This window comes from Lycium barbarum, chromosome 3 (assembly GCF_019175385.1).
Source record: "Lycium barbarum isolate Lr01 chromosome 3, ASM1917538v2, whole genome shotgun sequence".
In the NCBI taxonomy this organism is placed as follows: domain Eukaryota; kingdom Viridiplantae; phylum Streptophyta; class Magnoliopsida; order Solanales; family Solanaceae; genus Lycium; species Lycium barbarum.
Window position 1 is genome coordinate 49,309,445 of NC_083339.1, and position 20,619 is coordinate 49,330,063.

At 42.4% G+C, this 20,619-nt stretch overlaps 1 pseudogene; it reads left to right on the forward strand.

The window, feature by feature from the left end:
- Positions 1–3,696: 3,696 nt before the first annotated feature.
- LOC132630796 (uncharacterized) lies at positions 3,697–17,699 on the forward strand (annotated as a pseudogene).
- Positions 17,700–20,619: the final 2,920 nt, after the last annotated feature.

A 20,619-nucleotide genomic window follows, 5' to 3' on the forward strand; every position in this document is an offset into this window, starting at 1 on the left:
GATTGTTTAGGTATAAATGATTAAAGAAGTTTAAATTGGCTAATGATTAATGGGTTAACGGGTAAGGGTTCGCCTACTAGTGATAATAAGGTAGGTGCCTGCATGATTGGTAATTAGGGTCGTGACATGCAGACACAGGCAAAACACGCTACGAACTCATTCGCGACTATGAAAGTCCCGACGGAGGTTACCTTGACTCGGTCAACCACCAAAAAGCCAAAATTATGTTTCCAACCAAGTACCCAAAACGCCACCGGAAGCCTAAAAAATTGAACCAAACACCCCACCAAGTCATAAACGATCCTTCAGACCTCACGAAATTGACAGTATTCCGAAAAAGGTCCATTTACCAAAAAGTCAACTATTGGTCTAACGTTTTCACTTAAGGGTTTTAATTCTTCTAATTTTCACTAGAATCGCTCGATAACCTCGGGAACTGGGTCGACAGGAGTAAAATGGCCAAAACGTGTATAACCACTGATTAGGTCATTACATTGAGTCTGCTTCTAATACGTGTAGAAGGCTTACTAATCCCTTCAAATATGGAAAGAAATCTTTTATACTTGACCGCCAAGTTCTTTCCATAATTATGAAAATCCTAGTTGATGTAGTAGTTGCTCTTGAACATGTTCACAAGCTTGTTTCTTCCACCTGGTTCGTCTGCCTCTGAATCTCTACACTGTCTGAGATAGAACATGTTCTTATACCTGTTCCACCAATCTCTTTCATTATTCATCTGCTATTGAACTACTTCTGAGATCTTGGCTAGAACATGTTGACAGACCTGTTTTATGTAATTTTAAGCTCTGTGTCTGTAACTGGTCAACTCACTTTTGATCATTCTTTGACTCCGATGTTGTTCCTGCTCTGTGTTGGAAAATGTATGTAGACCTAGTTCTTCTTGTTGTGGTTCGCTTTTACGCGGTTAAGGCATAAAGGTTACTATGAGGTTGTTGGTGCTCTAATGGAAAACTAGGAAAACTGGATTTAAAGATTTTTTCAAAAATAAGTAAAAATATTTTTGGAACAAAGTTCGAGGTAAGGGTTCGGGTGATTCCTTAGGGAAAGTTTTATGCATCCTAGTATTAAGGATCCGTAGAATACAGTTGACCTACGAGCTTCAATGTGTGATTAATGTACTTATTTGTTTATAAGCGTTTAGTTTTCCGCAAAATGTCATTTTTATTCATATCATAATTTCAGGAAAAAATTCAGCAAAAAGTCCCCTTATAAAAGGGGGTTTCGGTTTAGAAAATCCACGCAAGTGTTCGACTCACTTAGTTGCTTGTAACGACCCTTCCAGTCATTATGGGAATTTAGGACTCCATTGGGAATTCTAAAGCTGCGAGTGGATTCGTAGGGCGTCTTTTTGTATGTGTGCATGTTTTGTATTGTGTTTTGAGGCCTTGGATGAAATATGGGGTGATAGGGGGAAAAACTGGAAAGAAAACTACCTCACTGCCAAAATGGACCGCTGCAGCGGTAGGATTAGCGCTGCGGCAGTACCGCTATAGCGGTGCCTCGACCACTACAAGCGGACATCCATTTCTTTGGTGGATGCTGTGGTGGAAGGTGGACCGCCATGGCGGTAATATAGCGGTGAAACGACCGCCATAGCAGTCAGGTGGGAAAGTTAGGGACCGTTATAGCGGGACCGCTGCAGCGGCACGGTCGACAGGAGGAAGTAGCCGGGTTTTAAATGCCTTGGTTTTATTTTATCATTCATAACACCCCAACACCCTTCCAACAAACACTTAGAGAAAATTTTCAAGCTAGGGCAAGACAATCTTGTCAGGTAAGTTCCATTGCTTTTCATTCTATCATTCATTTCCCCTTCATTATTGTAATCATCCCCATGGGTCTTTAATGGTGAAATTGAAATAGAAACCCGAGAATATGAATGAAACTTCTAAACTTGATGGGTTATGGTTATTATCGCTTATTTATCATCTAAATGCGTTGGTTAGTTGCTATTTGTCATAAATTGAACATTTAGAGACATAAACTAAGTGATTGGAGACCTGGGGTTCTATAAAAATGGCGTCTTTTCCATGGAAAATTGTAATGGGAATTTTTGATGGAATGTGGTATGAATTGATGATGTATGAATATTAGGAGTTGTGATACGTTATTTATCACCTAGAAAATCATCCCCCCTTTAGAATGAGGAGAGGGTAGGGTAATTCTTGCCTTGGTATTTGCAATTTGAGCAATGTGTCTCATTAAGCCTTCTATTTTTAGACCGCAAACGTATTGAGGCCTTAAGGAAAGGAAACGCTGTAGCAGAGTGACAGACATTGTTCCCGCTCTACTTTGAGGTAGGTTACGGTTTTCTTGAGTTAGACTTTGGTTAGTTGAATGTATGTTTGTGATTTCATTAGGAGATATCATGTTGAGTATTCATTACATGATATTTTGTGGTTAAGCTCCTATGTGTTTGTGATTGAATGTTGTGTAGGCTTCATGCCATTATTCCTGTGTGATTTAATCTGCAGTGGTTGTATTGTGATGAGAAGTTAATATAGTCTTCTCGAGGATATTGTGACATGAAATGATAAGGTGAATATGGATATTGAGAAGGTAAGAAACACCGTTCTATAAAAAAGGTATGAAAGGGCACACATGTGGCCTAGATTGTGGGCTCGTGGTCCGAGGATAGTTTAAAAAACGAGAGGTTCATTGTTATATCCCGCGTCCGAGGTTCGTTCCGGAGCGAAGGTTGTGCTCGGGTCCGAGGAGTGTTCCGGAATGAGTGGTACATGGACACCATGGGTCCCCTGCTGGTCATGACTACTGAACTATGACATCAGATAGCATGTGTGTACAACGAGTGCGGTTATAGGGGTAAATTTATCTCCGTTGTGTTTGTGATTTTTGGAAATTTGGCAATTTGTTGTGATTGCCCGTGGTTGACTTGTTGTGATGCATTGATATTCGTGTATGATTGACTGGCTTGTTTATTTTATTGATTTCATAAGATATGCATGATACTAATCTTAGTCTGCCTATGATGCTTACCGGTACATAGTGTTTGTACTGATACTACCTTGCTGCATACTTTGAGTGCAGATTTTGATAAAGAGACTGCTACTCGTCCTCACATCTAGCGTGTAGGATAATTGCTGACAGATTTTGGGGTGCGCTTCTTCTTATGCCAGGCTGCCCGAAGATCTTCTACTTATGATGTCTTTTCTTATTCTGGACATTATGAATATTTATTAGGCAGATTTCAGTTCTTAGACATGTTTTGGCTTAGAGTCCTGTACGATGACTTTCAGATTTTGGGGAATTTGTAATAGTTAAACTTTCGCACTTGTTTTAGTATTTTATGGCATGACTTACTCAGTTTATTTGATGTGTGAATGAGTATAATCATTTGACTTATTTAATAAAAAATTAGACATGAATGAATAGAGATCTTGTGTGTTGGTTCACCCACTAGGATTTAGTTGGGTGCCAGTCATGGCGGGTTGGGTCGTGACAAAGTTGGTATCAAAGCTTTAGATTCGTCGATCTCATCATACCAAGATATGTCTAGCAGAGTCTTGTAGAGCGGTACGGAGACGTCTGTACTTATCTTCGATAGGCTGCCGGACACTAGGAAAACTCCCTTTTCTTTCTTCTTTCGTGCTACTTGATTCCAATTGGTATCTGCTGATTCAAATTGGTATCTGACTATCCTTCATTCTCTCACAGATGGCGAGAACACGCGCAACAACAGCTAGAGGAAGTGGTAGAGGCAGAGGAGCTGGCAGAGCGGCAGCCCCAGCTGGGGGTGGCATCCCAGTGGTTGACCCCGTGCCTCTAGTGGTCCCTAAAGAGGCAGCGGAAGTTGCAGCAGCACCTGCCCAACCGGCAGCAGTACCAGTTCCACCAGGAGCTGCAGCTGCTAAGGGTATACCAGACGCGATGGCATAAGTGCTGAATCTGTTGCATGGGTTAGCACAGACCGGAGCTATACCAGTGGGTCCAGCAGGTAGGGCCGTAAGGGTAGCAGCTCCCGATCCGGACAGAGCACAAGGTCCGGGGGTTCAGCATGCAACAGCGGTGGGGCCTCGCTTGGATGAGGTTTCGAGTTTTGTGGCCTTCCCAAGGCCTGTTGCAGTGTCAGTGATGACTGGTGAGGAACATGATCTGTTTTGGAGGTTCACAAAAATGAAGCCTCTTGTGTTTTATGGTACTGAGTTGGAGGATGCATATGAGGCGACTCCATAAGATGGGGGCCGTGGATAAGTAACGGGTAGAGATTGTGACGTTCCAGTTCTTGGGCGATGCTAAGCTTTGGTGGAAGGCTTATGTGGAGTGTAGGCTAGCTGGGTCTCCTCTATTGACGTGGGTCCAGTTTTGCTCTGTGTTCTTGGACAAGTACGTTCCGCGTACTCTGAGGGACCGAAGGAAAGATAAGTTTGCTACTATTGATCAGGGGAACTCATCGGTTGCTGTGTATGAGTCCCGTTTCAACTCCCTATCCCGATATGCTATTCAGTTGCTGCCCACTAAGGGGGAGAGGATACGTCGGTTTGTGAAGGGGTTGAACACTGGGCTTCAGCTATCAACTCTTTAGCTTGTATCCACTGGGGCTTTATTTCAGGAGGTAGTGGAGCACGTCCGTACTGTTGAGGGTATTAGGCAGGAGAGTCAGGCAAAGCATGTAGAGAAGAAGGCCCGTAGGGGTGGGATGTTCAGCAACTCTTTCTCGAGGGGTCAGAGTTCACAGGTTTATTTGGGGCGTCCGGTTCAGTCCGCGATGCAGGTGTCAGGTGGGGGCCCATCAGGGGAAAATTAGCAGGCTTCCGGTCAGCAGGGAGGCTATACTGCTTCATCATCTTCTGTTCAGTGGCCTACGCTGGACCGTGCTTGCTTCAAGTGTGGTGAGATAGGGCATATTAAGAGATATTACCCCAGACTTAGACAGAGTGGGCAGGGGACTCAGTATCAGGCTACCCAAGCTCCATATGGACCAGATTGAGGGGGTAAGGATCGCGCACCGGCAGGATGGGGCAGCCACACCACGGGTAAGGGTGGTGCTCAGCCTAACCGAGGTGGTCCTCAGGTAGGTAGAGGCGGACAGCAGCCCGGCAGGGGCGGGGCTCAAACTAGTAATGGTAATCGCAGTGGTACGCAGGCGACAGGGGGCTGCAGTCATTTGTACGCCCTCCCAGGTAGACCCGAGGCTGAGGCCTTCGATGCGGTTATCATAGGTATTATCTCCGTTTGTGATCGTATGTCTTCTGTTTTGTTTGATCCAGGTTCTACCTTTTCCTATGTATCTACCTATTTTGCTGTGGGTCTGGATATGATGTGTGATACTCTTGATACTCCTATTTTTTTGTCTATTCCTGTTGGGGATTCTGTAGTAGTGGATAGCGTCTACCCTGCCTGTGCAATTTCTTTTATAGGGTATAGTACTTGGGCAGATTTGATGATTTTGGACATGGTAGATTTCGATGTTATTTTGGGTATGAGTTTGTTGTTCCCGCATTATGGTATACTCGATTGCCATTCTAAGACTGTTACACTAGCCATGCCCGGGGCACCTAGACTCGAGTGAACGGGGAACCTTAGTCCCTTCCCTAAGAAAGTAATATCCTTTGTTCGTGCTAGAAAGCTAGTAGAGAAGGGTTGTTTAGCTTATCTGGCACATATCCGTGATACCAGTGCAGATACTTTATCCCTTGATTCAGTTCCAGTGGTACGCGAGTTTGCAGATGTGTTCCCCGCAGACTTGCCTGGTATGCCACCGGACCGTGATATTGACTTCAGATTGGCTTAGACCCAGGGACTCGTCCTATCTATATTCCACCTTATAGGATGGCACCAGTAAAACTCATGGAGCTGAAGGAACAGTTGCAAGATCTTCTGAGTAAGGGGTTTATTCGCTCGAGTGCCTCTTCGTGGGGTGCTCCTACGTTGTTTGTTAATAAAAAGGATGGGTATATGCGTATGTGTATTGATTACCGACGGCGGAATAAGGTAACTATCCGAAATAAGTATCTCATCCCTCGTATTGATGACTTGTTTGATCCATTAGAAGGAGCTTCGGTGTTCTCGAAAATTGACCTAAGGTCAGGGTACCATCAGTTGAAGATTCAAGTGGAGGATGTTCCTAAAACTTCTTTCGGACCAGGTATGGGCACTATGAATTCTTGGTTATGTCTTTTGGGCTTACAAATGCCCCAGCTGCGTTCATGGGTTTGATGAACAGTGTGTTCAAGCCCTACCTAGACTCATTCATTATAGTGTTCATTGATGATATCCTGGTGTACTCTAAGAGTAAGGAAGAGCATGAGAAACATTTGAGAATTGCTCTTGGAGTATTGTGGGAGAAGGAATTGTATGCTAAATTCTCCAAGTGAGAATTCTGGTTGTCTTCTGTGTCTTTCTTGGGGCATGTTATTTCGAAAGAGGGTATTATGGTGGATCCTCAGAAAATTCAGGCAGTCAAGGAATGGGGTAGGCCCATATCAGTGATCGAGATCCGTAGTTTTGAGGGTCTGGCTAGCTACTATCGTCGGTTTGTGAAAGGGTTTGCTTCTATTGCTTCTCATATGACCCGATTGACTCATAAGGAGGTACCGTTTCAGTGGTCCAACGAGTGTGAGGAGAGCTTTCAAAAGCTCAAAACATTATTGACTACTGCACCGATTATGGAATTGCCCGTTGAGGACAAGGATTTTGTTGTTTATTGTGATGCTTCACGTTCTGGGTTAGGTGCTGTTTTGATGCAGGAAAAGAAGGTGATTGCGTATGCTTCTCGACAGTTAAAGGTGCATAAGAAGAACTATCCTACTCATGATCTAGAGTTGGCAGCGGTGGTGTTTGCATTGAAAATCTGGAGGCACTACTTGTATGGTGTCCATTGTGAAGTGTACACAGACCATCGCAGTTTGCAGTATGTGTTCACTCAGAAAGATCTGAACTCTAGACAGCGGAGGTGGATAGAACTGCTGAAGGACTATGACATCACCATCTTGTATTACCCTGGTAAGGCTAATGTGGTAGCTGATGCATTGAGCCGGAAGTCGGTTAGTATGGGCAGTCTGGCTCGTTTAATTTCTTCTGAGCGTCCGTTGGCTAGAGAGGTGCAGACTCTGGCTATTAGTTTTATGAGACTGGATATCTCTAACACAGGCCAGGTGTTGGCTTGTGTTGAGGCTCGGTCATCATTTTTAGAACAGATTAAGGCTAAGCAGTTCGAAGATGCTAAGCTATGTAAAATACGAGATAAGGTGTTGCGTGGTGAGTCCAAGGAGGCCATGATTGATGAGGAGGGCGTGCTGTGAATCAAAGGGCGAGTGTGTGTGCCATGCGTGGGCGACTTGATTAAGACCATTCTTACAGAGGCTCATAGTTCAAGGTATTCTATCAACCTTGGTGTCACTAAGATGTATCGTGATTTGAGGCAACATTACTGGTGGACTAGGATGAAGCAAGATATTGTAGAGTTCATTGCGCAGTGCCTAAATTGCCAACAGGTGAAGTATGAACATAAAAAACCTGGGGGTACATTGCAGAGAACGCCCATTCATGAATGGAAGTGGGAAAAAGTAGTCATGGATTTCGTAGTGGATCTTCCGAAGACACTAGGGAAGTTTGATTCTATCTGGGTTATTGTTGACAGGTTGATAGGTTGACTAAGTCTGTTCACTTTATTCCAGCGAAGATAACTTATGATGCAGAGAAGTTGGCTAAATTTTATATTCGGGAGGTACTTAGACTCCACGGGGTTCCTATCTCCATCGTGTCCGACAGGGGTACCACATTCACATCCAAGTTTTGGAAGTGTTTGCATGAGGAGTTGGGTACGAGGTTAGATCTTAGCACAACCTTCCATCCTAAGACTGACGGGCAGTCTGAGCGGACTATTCAGGTTCTGGAGGATATGCTTCGTGCGTGCTTGATAGATTTCGGCGGGAATTGGGATCAGTTCTTGCCCTTAGCCGAATTTGCTTACAATACTAGCTATCACTCGAGCATTGATATTGTCACGCCCCGAACCATGGCCTGGGCGTAACACGGCACTCGGGCCTTGCTTGCATGTGTCTGAGCGAACCTCATGGCTTGCTTGTCAATATGGGCATCAAAACAATATAATCTATATGATGCAATTTAAATAAATCATGAAATGCGGAATAAAGTCTTGAAATTTATCTCATAGCATGAAATATCATGGAAACACAATAGTTTGCAAACATAAAAGCATAACTGACTCTGTGAACTAACATATGTCTATAAAACCTCTAAAACGTGTTTGAATACTAACTACCAGGACATGGCCCTGGACTACCATAAACTGAATACTAATGCAGACTCCATGTTGAACCCCGAGAGAAGTGGGGCTCACCAATAAGCTGATATCTGAAGTGATCCTACTGCGCAGATGTATGCTCCTGAAAACCGGTATCTGCACCGTGAAGTGCAGGCCCCGGGCAAAAGGGACGTTAGTACATGGTTAATATGTAAAACCTGCTGAAATGAAGAACATGGCACAACATAGATATAGGATATGAACTGAAACTGAATGTAACTTGAACATGAACATGAAACGTGAGTGAAGTCTTAAAACAGTAATCAATAGAAATACTTGTATGTAAAACTACTTGTAACGTGGGGAATTCTATAGTATAACCGACAACATGGTCTGGTACTTGCGTCCTACCAGCAGAACACTCACAACCTTGCCAGGGATATGAGATTTAAGTAATAATAAGCATGTAAAGATCCAAACTGCATAATGAAGGTGTTGCCTCCTTGCTGACAACCCTTATCCTACGGTGGCTATGTAGTTTCAGGCTATCTGAGCCTGAAACTTGCTACATAAAATCATAAAGTTTCATGTAAACATAATGAGAACACATGAGGAAGAATTCATGATTCATGGATTAAGCTAAGGTTCCTAATAACCGTAATGGAAAATTAGGAATACAATAACGAATATAGATACAAAATTCATGTACATAAATACATAAATACGGGCTACCAATATGTTGGGTTTAATGCCCTAGGGTTTGAAATTCATGGATATCAAGAAACGGAGCATGGGGAAGAACGTAGAGATTCTCACATGTCGATGGAAGTTCTACATACCTTAATTGCTCCAAAACTTGAATTAAAGACTTGAGCTTTGAAGAAGATTTCCAAAATCTTGAATTCTTGAACCTTGAGATGGGTTTTCTTGAAAACCCTAGTTTTAGAATGATAATTTCTTGTTTAGATTACAAGGATAGGTGTTAGAATTGAGTTGGAATAACTAGAGTAGGCTTACCTCTGTGTTCTTGATGATGGGAGAGGGTAGGAAATCGTTCTAGGGCTTGAAGGAATGAAAAATAATGATTTGAACTGGTATGGACGAATATATACTGTCCTGGGAAAATGCAGTTTACGTCCAGCACTGTGTTGGCCGTATTTTCAGTTTACGGGTCGTAAAATGCAATACGGGTCGTATTTTGCAATATCGACTACACTGCGTCTCTTTAGTAAAATGGTCATAACTCTTTACACAGATGTTTGTTTGACCCCCATAATATACCGTTGGAAAGGTATTTCAAAGCTCTACAACTTTCAGCAAGGAGGTTTTCCCAAATTCCAAATAAAATTTGAAATACGGGCCGTAAATCAAAATACGGTCCGTTTTTAACCATGTGACATCAAAATGCCAAATTCCAGAATGTTCAGAAATTCTTGGTTTCAATTTACGATTTGAAATACGGCCGTATAGTGAAATACGGCCCCGTATTTAACCATATGACATTCAACTGCCAAATTCCAGAATGCTCAGAAATCCTTGGTACCAGTTTATGACTTGGTTTACGGCCCGCAAATTGAAATACGTCCACTGTTCATGGGCGTAAACCACTATCTCACAACTGAATAGGAAAATTCCAATTCTCACATTCTTTATCTGATTTTCCAAGTCTAGGATCATGGTTAAAGCTTACGTTAAAAGTACGAGGTGTTACAATATCCCCCCCTTAGGATCATTCGTCCTCGAATGATGGGTCATGGTTAAGAATATGGCTGAGCATGGCTTGAATACATAAACGTAAATAAAACATGTCATGAAATATGAGACATGAAATGATGTGATTACTTGAAAACATAGATACTTCTGGCATGATACAAGAAACATGAGTGCTGGATATATGACATGAGCGTGAAACATGAGACATAACATGACATGGGCTACGGAAAGTTACCTTGAAGGTTCTCTGCTTGCTGTTAAAAAAAAAATGGGTACTTGGATTTCATATCCTTCTCGGCTTCCCATGTAGCTTCCTCAACCTTCTGGCTCCTCCACAAGACTTTCACTGAGGCTACTTCCTTAGTTCTCAACTTGCGAACCTGACGGTCAAGAATGGCTACGGGGATCTCCTCATAAGTCAACCCATCCTTAACTGTTATAGTATCAGCAGGAACAACCAACGACGGGTCTCCTACACACTTCCTCAACATGGACACATGAAACACGGGATGTACGGCAGCCAAATCTTGTGGCAACTCAAGTTCATAAGCTACTAGATCGACCTTTCGTAGAATTCTGTAAGGTCCAATATATCTGGGACTGAGCTTCCCTTTCTTGCCAAATCTCATAACACCCTTCATGGGTGAGACTTTAAGGAACACCCAATCATCAACTGAAAATTCTAAGTCCCTTCGCCTCACATCTGTATAAGACTTCTGGCGACTCTGAGCCATTTTCAAACGCTCCTGTATTAACTTGACTTTCTCCATAGCCTGATAAACCAAATATGGTCCTAACAACTCTGATTCACCAACTTCGAACCAACCAATTGGTGATCTACACCTTCGCCCATACAGAGCTTCAAACGGTGCCATCCCAATGCTAGCATGATAACTGTTATTATAGGAAAACTCGATAAGAGGCAAGTGATCATCCCAATTACCTTTGAAATCCAAGACGCATGCTCTCAACATGTCCTCCAGAGTCTGAATAGTACGCTCTGCCTGGCCATCGGTCTGCGGATGAAAAGCTGTGCTAAGGTTCACCTTGGTACCCAATCCTTTCTGAAAAGATTTCCAGAAGTTCGCTGTAAACTGAGCACCACGATCTGAAATAATGGACACTGGTGTCCCATGCAATCTGACAATCTCATTAACATACAACTTGGCATAATCTTCTGCTGAATCTGTGGTCTTGACTGGCAAAAAGTGCGCCGACTTAGTAAGCCTGTCAACGATCACCCAAATAGAGTCATGTCTCCTAGCTGAATGAGGTAGACCTGATACAAAGTACATATTGATCATTTCCCATTTCCAGACAGGAATATCAATATTCTGAGCCAAGCCACCAGGTCTCTGGTGTTCGGCTTTCACTTGCTGACAATTCGGACACTTAGCTACAAAATTCGCCACATTCTTCTTTATATCGTTCCACCAGTAAATCTCCTTAAGATCACGGTACATCTTAGTGGAACCTGGGTGAATGGAATACCTGGAGTTGTGAGCTTCTGACATGATTCGCTCTCTGAGCCCATCTACATATGGAACACATAATCTGCCTCGGTACCTCAAGGTACCATCATCTCCCCCTTGTTCAAAAGCCGTCGTCTTATGCTTGTGAATTCCCTCTCTCAGCTGCAACAAGTAGGGATCACTAAACGTTTTCTCTTTGGCTTCAACCACTAAGGAGGAAAGGGCTCTATTCTGAACAACTACGCCGCCATCCTCGGAGTCTAAAAGTCAAACTCCAAGACTAGTCAAACGGTGAACTTCCTTGGTCATAATTATCTTATCTGCATCAATGTGGGCTAAGCTCCCCATGGAGCACCGACTAAGAGCATCGGCTACAACATTCGCTTTCCCCGGATGATAGAGAATATCCACATCATAATCCTTAAGCAATTCGAGCCATCTCCTCTGCCTAAGATTCAACTCTCTTTGCTTGAAGATATACTGCAGGCTTTTATGATCTGTGAAAATATCAACATGCACTCCATACAAATAATGACGCCATATCTTAAGTGCAAAAACTATAGCTGCCAACTCTAGGTCATGAGTCGGATAATTCTTTTCGTGAACCTTAAGCTGACGAGATGCATAGGCTACAACCTTACCATGCTGCATTAAGACACATCCAAGACCAACTCCCGAAGCATCACAATAAACCACGAACCCTTCAGTTCCCTTTGGTAAAGTTAAAACTGGAGCAGAAGTCAATCTCTTCTTCAGCTCTTCAAAGCTTCGCTCACAAGCATCTGACCATTGAAACTTAACTTCCTTCTTCATCAGCTTGGTCAATGGTACTGAAATAGATGAAAACCCCTCTACGAAACGTCGGTAATAGCCTGCTAGACCCAAGAAACTGCGGATATCTGAAACTGATGCGGGTCTGGGCCAATTCTTAACGGCCTCAATCTTCTAAGAGTCAACCTGAACACCCTCACCAGAAATCACATGACCTAAGAAGGCTACTGATTTGAGCCAAAATTCACACTTAGAGAATTTTGCATACAACTTGCGGTCCTTAAGAATCTGAAGAACTATACAAAGGTATTCTGCGTGCTCAGCCTCACTACAGGAGTAAATGAGGATATCATCTATGAAGACAATGACAAAGAGGTCGAGGTATGGCTTGAAGACTTTGTTCATGAGGTCCATAAATGCTGCTGGGGCATTGGTCAAACCGAAGGACATGACACAGAATTCGAAATGACCATATCTGGCTCTAAAGGCTGTTTTAGGAATATCTTGTCCCCTAACCTTAAGCTGATGGTAACCTGATCGGAGATCTATTTTGGAGTAACATTGGGCACCCTGAAGCTGATCAAATAAGTCGTCTATTCGTGGAAGAGAGTATTTGTTCTTGACCGTGACTTTATTGAGCTGTCGATAGTCAATGCATATGCGCAAAGAACCATCCTTCTTGCGAACGAAAAGGACTGGGGCACCCCATGGAGAGACACTGGGTCGGATAAAACCCTTGTCTAAAAGATCTTTGAGTTGAGCCTTAAGCTCGCGTAATTCAGCTGGAGCCATCCTATAAGGTGGAATAGATATAGGTTTCGTACCTGGGAGTAGGTCAATTGCGAAATCAATTTCCCTATCAGGAGGGATTCCGGGAAGATCCTCGGGAAAGACTTCTGGGAACTCATTAACAACAGAGACTGACTGAAGAGTTGGGGTCTGGGAAGATGAATCCCTAACCCGAACGAGATGATAGATATAACCCTTAGACACCATCTTTCTTGCCTTGAGGTAAGAAATAAACCTACCCTTAGGACTCACAGAATCACCCTTCCACTCTAAGACTGGCTCATTAGGAAACTTGAAATTCACAGTTTTGGTTCTACAATCAACTGACGCGTAACATGAATATAACCAGTCCATGCCCATGATTACATCAAAATCTACCATTTTTAACTCACATAGGTCAGCTGGAACAACATGGTGATAGACTCTGATTGGACAGCCCTTATAGACTCGTCGGGCTATGACTGACTCACTTACTGGAGTTGACACTTCAAAAGGTTCTTTTAGCTTTTCAGGTTCAATACCAAATTTCCTAGCAACATAAGGGGTGACATAGGATAGGGTGGATCCAGGGTCCATTAGAGCATAAACATCGAAACTGAAAACTGTGAGTATACCTGTGACAACATCAGTACGGTTATCGATATCCTGGTGCCCGGTCAAAGCATACAAACGGTTTGGGCCACCGCTTGTGTTACCAGATCTAGCTGGTACACGTCCTGCCTGAGTCTGGTTATTATGAGGAACTGATGAATATACTGACTGAGTCCGATTACCTCTTGTGCCCTGTCTGACTAAAGGGCAATTTCGCTGAACATGGCCCGGCTGGCCACACCCATAGCAAATATTTAATCCAGAGCGGCACTCCCCAGGATGCCTCTTCCCATACTTAGCACAAATCGGATTGGTGAAGTTACTCTGAGTCACACTGCCATGAGACTGGGAGCCTGACCACCTGAAATTCTGTTGACGGTATCTTTCTTGAACTTGGAAACTGGAGCACTTGTCGTGGACGGAGTAGGTCTGGCTGACCTGTTCTTAAATAACTTCCTGTTTTCATTACCGCTGAACTGTCCGGTAGACTTGGCCCTCTTGTTGAACTCCTTGTCTTTCTCTTTCTGCAAGGCTTCCTCCTCCTTCAGCCTTTTCTCATTTCCCTGTACGAAAGCAACCATCTTAGAGATAGTCATTCCCCCATTCTGTGCGGCAATATTGGCCCCATCGTACAAATAGGGATCAAGACCTCCAACAAACCTCCTCACTCTTGCCCTCATATCCGGTACCATATATGAAACATGCTTAGCCAGACTGATAAATTCTAAGTAGTAGTCCTGAATTGACCTACCATTCTGCTTAAGCTTCAGGAATTGTTCAGCCTTAGCTTCTCTGACTTCTATTGGCATGAAGTGGTCCAGGAAGGCACTTTTGAATTCATCCCATGTAGCATCAAGTGCATCCTCACCTCGGGATAATTCCAAAGATTCATACCAGGTGTTAGCAATACTCTGCAGCTGATGAGCTCCAAAAGTAACTGCTTCGGTCTCCGTAACTGTCATAATCCTGAAGATTTTCTGAAGAGCATCGATGTAGTCCTGAGGGTCTTCATCTTTCTTTGTCCCCGTAAAGACTGGGGGATTCATCCTGAGAAAGTCCTTAGTCTTAGAAGACTCTCCATTACCTCTTGAGCTTGACCCAGATTCCTGACGTTGGGCCTGAGCTGCTACCAGTTGTGTGAGCATATTAATAGCATTCCTAACATCCCCATCCGAATCAATAGGAGGTGTTACTGTAGGAGTGGTTGGGGCCGCTGTCTGAGTCGGAACAGTCTCTTCCCGAGTTACTTCCGCAGTAGCCCTTGGCTGGTGGCTGTAGCCTTTTTGGTGTACTTCATTTTCGCAGGCATTTTCTGAAAATACGTACACGCACGAATTACAAAGATAGCCTAAAAGTACTGCTGTAACTGCACGATCTAGAATATGAAAGAACAGAGACAATCCTAAATGTCTTGGTGGTCAACTGTTTATATGTGTGGGGCCCTCACACATATAAAAGTGACCCCACTGGACACGGTTTCATAGACTCCCTAAAGACACTTGAACCTAGGCTCTGATACCAAGCTTTGTCACGCCCTGAACCATGGTCTGGGCATAACACGGCACTCGGGCCTTGCTTGCATGTGTCCGAGCGAACCTCATGGCTTGCTTGTCAACATGGGCATCAAAACAATATAATCTATATGATGCAATTTAAATAAATCATGAAATGCGGAATAAAGTCTTGAAATTTATCTCATAGCATGAAATATCATGGAAACACAATAGTTTGCAAACATAAAAGCATAACTAACTCTGTGAACTAACATATGTCTATGAAACCTCTAAAACGTGTTTGAATACTAACTACCAGGACATGGCCCTGGACTACCATAAACTGAATACTAATGCAGACTCCATGTTGAACACCGAGAGAAATGGGGCTCACCAATAAGCTGATATCTGAAGTGATCCTACTGCGCAGATGTATGCTCCTGAAAACCGGTATCTGCACCGTGAAGTGCAGGCCCCGGGCAAAAAGGACGTTAGTACATGGTTAATATGTAAAACCTGCTGAAATGAAGAACATGGCACAACATAGATATAGGATATGAACTGAAACTGAATGTAACTTGAACATGAACATGAAACGTGAGTGAAGTCTTAAAACAGTAATCAATAGAAATACTTGTATGTAAAACTACTTGTAACGTGGGGAATGATATAGTATAACCGACAACATAGTCTGGTACTTGCGTCCTACCAGCAGAACACTCACAACCTTGCCAGGGATATGAGATTTAAGTAATAATAATCATGTAAGGATCCAAACTGCATAATGAAGGTGTTGCCTCCTTGCTAACAACCCTTATCCTACGGTGGCTATGTAGTTTCAGGCTATCTGAGCCCGAAACTTGCTACATAAAATCATAAAGTTTCATATAAACATAATGAGAACACATGAGGAAGAATTCATGATTCATGGATTAAGCTAAGGTTCCTAATAACCGTAATGGAAAATTAGGAATACAATAACGAATATAGCTACCAAATTCATGTACATAAATACATAAATACGGGCTACCAATATGTTGGGTTTAATGCCCTAGGGTTTGAACTTCATGGATATCAAGAAACGGAGCATGGGCAAGAACTTAGAGATTCCCACATGTGGATGGAAGTTCTACATACCTTAATTGCTCCAAAACTTGAATTAAAGACTTGAGCTTTGAAGAAGATTTCCAAAATCTTGAATTCTTGAACCTTGAGATGGGTTTTCTTGAAAACCCTAGTTTTAGAATGATAATTTCTTGTTTAGCTTACAAGGATAGGTGTTAGAATTGTGTTGGAATAATTAGAGTAGGCTTACCTTGGTGTTCTTGATGATGGGAGAGGGTGGGAAATCGTTCTAGGGCTTGAAGGAATGAAAAATAATGATTTGAACTGGTATGGACGAATATATATTGTCCTGGGAAAATGCAGTTTACGTCCTGCACTATGCTGGCCGTATTTTCAGTTTACGGGTCGTAAACTGCAATACGGCCCGTATTTTGCAATATGGACTGCACTGCGTCTCTTCAGTAAAATAGCCATAACTCCTTACACAGATGTCCATTTGACCCCCATAATATACCGTTGGAAAGGTATTTCAAAGCTCTACAACTATTGTCAAGGAAGTTTTCCCAAAGTCCAAATACATTGTGAAATACGGGCCGTAAATCGAAATACGGTCCGTTTTTAACCATGTGACATCAAAATGCCAAATTCCAGAATGTTCAGAAATTCATGTTTCAGTTTACGATTTGAAATACGGGCCATATAGTGAAATACGGTCCGTATTTAACCATATGACATTCAATTGCCAAATTCCAGAATGCTCAGAAATCCTTGGTACCATTTTATGACTTGGTTTACGGCCCGCAAATTGAAATACGTCCACTGTTCATGGGCGTAAACCACTATCTCACAACTGAACAGGAAAAATTCCAATTCCCACATTCTTTCTCTGATTTTTCAAGTCTAGGATCATGGTTAAAGCTTACGTTAAAAGTACGAGGTGTTACAGATATGGCTCCGTTTGAGGCGTTGTATGGGAGGAGGTGTAGGTCTCCTATTAGATGGTTCGATACGTTTGAGGTGAGGACTTGGGGCACTAATATTTTGTGAGAGTCTCTAGTGAAGGTGAAGGTGATTCAGTCCAAGCTATTGGCAGCGCAGAATATGCAGAAAGAGTATGCAGACCGCAAGGTCCGAGATTTTGATTTTGAGGAAGGAGAGCTAGTGTTATTGAAGGTCTCACTCATGAAGGGTGTGATGAGGTTTGGAAAGAAGGGAAAGCTTAGCCCGAGGTTCATTGGTCCATTTGAGATTCTTAAACGTGTGGGGGAGGTGGCTTACACGTTGGCTTTACCTCCGGGTTTATCAGGAGTTCACCCGATGTTCCATGTGTCGATGTTGAAGAGGTACCACAGCGATGGTTCCTATATCATCCGTTGGGATTCAGTTTTGTTAGATGAAAATCTGTCGTACGAAGAAGAGCCCATTGCTATCTTAGACAGGGATGTTCGCAAGTTGAGGTCCATAGAAATAGCTTCTGCGAAATTTCAGTGGAAGAATCTACCAATGGAAAAGGCTACTTGGGAAACAGAGTCGGATATGCGTAGCAAATACCCTCAGCTTTTCGCCGTGTCAGGTAACTCCTCCCTAGATTCTCATCCTTGTCCGTTCAGGGACGAACATTGTCTTAATTGGTATCTGGTATAACGACCCTTCCGGTCGTTATGGAAATTTAGGACTCCATTGGGAATTCCGAGGCCGCGGGTGGATTCGCAGGGTGTCTTTTTGTATGTGTGCATGTTTTGTATTGTGTTTTGAGGCCTTGGATGGAATGTGGGGAGATATGGGTGAAAACTGGACTGAATGCCACCTCACTGCCCAAAATGGACCGCTGCAGCGGTGGGATTACCGCTGCGGTGGTACCGCTATAGCGATACCTCGACCGCTGCAAGCGGCCTTCCCTTTCTTTAGTGGCCGCTGTGGCAGAAGGTGGACCGCTATGGCGGTACTGCTATAGCGATAAAACGACCGTCATAGCGGTCAGGTGGGAAAGTTGGGGATCGCTACAGCGGGACCGCTGCAGCGGTGGAGCGACAGCCACAGCCACAGCGGCCGACGGGAGGCAGTAGCCAGGTTTTAAATGCCTTAGTTTTATTTTCTCATTCATAACACCCCAACACGCTTTCAACAAACACTTAGAGAGAATTTTCAAGCTAGGGCAAGACAATCTTGTCAGGTAAGTTTCATTGCTTTTCATTCTATCATTCCTTTCCCCTTCATTATTGTAATTGTTCCCATGGGTCTTTAATGGTGAAATTGAAATAGAAACCCTAGAATATGAATGAACCTTCTAAACTTGATGGGTTATGGATATTATCGCTTATTTATCATCTAAATGTGTTGGTTAGTTGCTATTTGTCATAAATTGAACATTTAGAGACATAAACTAAGTGATTGGAGACCTGGGGTTCTATAAAAATGGCGTCTTTTCCATGGAAAATTGTAATGGGAATGTTTGATGGAATGTGGTATGAATTGATGATGTATGAATATTAGGAGTTGTGATACGTTGTTTATCACCTAGAAAATCATCCCATCTTTAGAATGAGGAGAGGGTAGGGTAATTCTTGCCTTGGTATTTGCAATTTGAGCAATGTGTCTCATTAAGCCTTCTATTTTTAGACCGCAAACGTATTGAGGCCTTAAGGAAAGGAAAAGCTGTAGCAAAGTGGCAGACATTGTTCCCGCTCTACTTTGAGGTAGGTTACGGTTTACTTGAGTTAGACTTTGGTTAGTTGAATGTATGTTTGTGATTTCATTAGGAGATATCATGTCGAGTATTCATTACATGATATTTTGTGGTTAAGCTCCTATGTGTTTGTGATTGAATGTTGTGTAGGCTTCATGCCATTATTCCTGTGTGATTTAATCTGCAGTGGTTGTATTGTGATGAGAAGTTAATATAGTCTTCTCGAGGATATTGTGACATGAAATGATAAGGTGAATATGGATATTAAGAAGGTAAGAAACACTGATCTGTAAAAGGTATGACAAGGCACACATGTGGCCTAGATTGTGGGCTCGTGGTCCGAGGATAGTTTCGGAAACGAGAGGTTCATTGTTATATCCCACGTCCGAGGTTCGTTCCGGAGCGGAGGTTGTGCTCGAGTCCGAGGAGTATTTCGGAACGAGTGGTACATGGACACCATGGGTCCGCTGCAGGTCATGACTACTGAACTATGACATCAGATAACATGTGTGTACAGCGAGTGCAGTTATAGTGGTAAATTTATCTCCGTTGTGTTTGACGTGTTTGTGATTCTTGGTAATTTCGTTATTTGTTGTGATTTTCCGTGGTTGACTTGTTGTGATGCATTGATATTCGTGTATGATTAACTGGCTTGTTTATTTTATTGATTTCATAAGATATGCATGATACTAATCTCAGTCGGCCTATGATGCTTACCAGTACATAGTGTTTGTACTGATACTACCTTGTTGCATTCTTTAAGTGCAGATTTTGATATAGAGACCGCTACTCATCCTCACATCTAGCGTGGAGGATAATTGCTGACATATTTTGGGGTGACCTTCTTCTCATGCTAGGCCTCCCGAAGATCTTCTACTTATGATGTCTTTTATTATTCTGGACATTATGGATATTTATTAGGCAGATTTCAGTTCTTAGACATGTTTTGGCCTAGAGTCTTGTACGATGACTTTCGGATTTTGGGGAATTTGTAATAGTTAGACTTTCATACCTACGGGTTTTTATACGTATATATATATATATGAAGTATATCTCCGATTTGTATACATATATAAGGAAAAAGAAAGTTTTAATTTTTTAAGTCCATTTTTATTCATTTGAAGCTCATATAAGTCAACTTTATTTCAATCCAAAGTCATCTTAACCTCAAATCTGTCCAAGTGAATTCCTTTTGTTTTGGTCCATAAGTCTTTGTGCTTTCGGCCCAATTTATCAAAATCATTTGGATCCAATTATAAAGTCCATTTTTTCTATTGCGAGTTTCAATCTCCAGAATTCCAAAATTTATTCCCAATGTTTTGAAGTGATTTTTGTCAAAATAATCCTACCAAAGCAATCCTTGAGTTGCATCCTTATCCAATTTAAATGCATCCTTATCCAATTTAAAATTTTAGCCAAAGTAGTTTTTGGTCCAGCAGCGGGCTTGAGGCCCAAAATAGTTTAAACATTGTCCTTTTATTAGCAAATTCTACAAAGGGGCAGTGGGCCCGAACCGTTTATCACTTGGTCGCTTTAAAAATCATTTAATCTTGTTTAAAGTGTTGAACCAGTTTTTTTCTTAAAAAAAAAAACCTTTGCAAAATGAACTAAGTACCAATTTTCATGCAAAGTTAGGATTAACTGAATTTTGAAAAGGTTTAGGTGACTTCCTAAAATACTAAATATTGTTTACTAAGTTCTAAACATACATAGGGTTCCACTATCTTTTAAAGATTTTTATAATTACATATACATACACATACAAAATGAATATAAAAGGGAGGGTTAGGC